This window comes from Anastrepha obliqua, chromosome 4 (genome assembly GCF_027943255.1).
Source record: "Anastrepha obliqua isolate idAnaObli1 chromosome 4, idAnaObli1_1.0, whole genome shotgun sequence".
Classification (NCBI taxonomy): Eukaryota; Metazoa; Arthropoda; class Insecta; order Diptera; family Tephritidae; genus Anastrepha; species Anastrepha obliqua.
The window spans coordinates 87,483,590-87,485,688 of record NC_072895.1 but is presented as its reverse complement, the minus strand read 5'-3'; positions in this window follow the sequence as shown (position 1 = coordinate 87,485,688).

Here is a 2,099-nt window from a genome sequence, read left to right as displayed (position 1 = left end):
GTAGTTGTAGCACCACCCAAGAGCTTAAGATCGACTATAAAAAAGTTTTAAACCAGTTGCGAAAAAATTTTATGCAAAAGTAATAGATTTTTTTCCTCCCAATCTAATATTTTTAGTAAAGAGTGGTTCAATTTCAAGGGCCGATGTTGAATGTGAACCACACCTAAACGTCAAGTTTTTTCTGCATTTCATTTCAAACTTTTCAATTTCAGACTAATTCAATTTGAACCATGGAAAGACACACAATCGAGCAACGGTCCGAATGGTGGCAGGAAATGGCAACAGTGAATGACCAATTTTCGAAGAAAATCATCTTCAGCACATTTTCCCCTCAGTGGATTCGTTAATAAGCAGAATTGCCGCATTTGAGCGAATGATAATCCAAGAGTGATTGTCGAAAAACCAATGCACCCACAAAGAGTACCTGTTTGGTGCGGTTTATGGGCCGGCGGCATCATTGGGCCGTATTTTTTCCAAAATGAGGCCGGTCAGGCAGTAACTGTGAATAGTGTTCGCTATCGTGAGATGATAACGAACTTTTTATGGCCTGAATTGGATGATATGGATGTGGACGATATGTGGTTTCAACAAGACGGTGCCACTTGTCACACAGCTAACGAAACAATGGCGCTTTTGCGCGAAAAAATTGATGGCCGAATAATCTTACGTCACGGTGATGTCAATTGGCGGCCAAGATCATGTGATTTGACACCGTTGGACTTATTTCTTTTGCCTTAACGGCATAGAACCTCAATTATGCCTCAGCATCATCGAAAATTTGGACCATCGGATGGAGGTGTGCCGCCGAGGCCACAGCGGCCATTTGGCCAATATTTTGCTCCATGCATAATTGAACTATGCCAGTATTATCACAGTGAAGAGAAATGATAATAAGTTCTGAAAAAAATTGTATTTTATTCAAAATCAACACTGGCCCTTGAAACTTAACCACCTTTTATAAGGAGAAGTGATTGTTGAAGAAGTGGCCCAAGTCGAACTGCCTATTTTGATAGTCAAAGCGCCTACCCTCGAATCCTGGCAAGAAAGAGTAGATTTCTTTACTGGTACACAAACATATTCTAATTTGTAGTAATTTCATGCGATTTCGGCACACTGTACAGCACAGTAAAAGTATACCACTAGAGATTCCAATTCATCTTCTCATCTGCCACATTTGGAGCTCCTTTTAACGTTAATTTTTATTGCATGTAAATATCGCATCAGCGTCAGGACATTCTATTGAGTATAGTGTACAACCAGAAGAAGAAGAAGAAGCAGAAAGAAGGAAGGAGTAAAAATAACGCAAACACATAGTAGCGCGTACGTAATGAACAACAGCGCAGACATACATACAAACACATTTGCAAGACAAAATACAGCGGCACGAAAGTAACACGAACCGATTGTAGGACTATGGCGCTAAGAAAGTATAAAGTCGCCAAAGAAAAAAAAATAGGAAAATCATTGAAAGAGGTGGGCAAAGAGCGAATGGTAAAGCAAAAAAGGCAGAAATAAAAGTGGATGGGATGATGGCTCACTAGCTTGGCTGGTTGGTTGGTTGGTCGGCTGGCCTACTTGGTTGGATGGCTTTGGTGTGAGTGGGAGGCGACAGGCGAAATATATAACAACACTAACACACGCGCACACACACACACACACTCATACTTTAGGCATTAACGCCACAGAGAAAAGCGATGCTGTTTACCGATTTTAATGCGAAGGACATAACCAAACGACACAATAGTGGCAAGTTGATGGGGATATGGATGTGGCAGCTGTGAGGACCCAAGGAAAAGCACGAACGCGACGCGACTGCAATTGGTTTGGGGGATTTTAAGGATTAGTGTTGGGTATATTTGTATAGGAAAGAAGCAATATGTATTTATTATGTACAAGTTTATGTCACAGTCTCACTCACACGCTTACATACATATATGTACGTATGTATGTGAATACGTATAAAAAATTTTATAAACTACTTACGCAATATATTAAATGTACGTTAATGTATTTATGCGCTGGAATATATAGATATAAGTGCATACACACATACATACATATACATCTATAGTTTATCTGACTTACATATATGCAGTCAC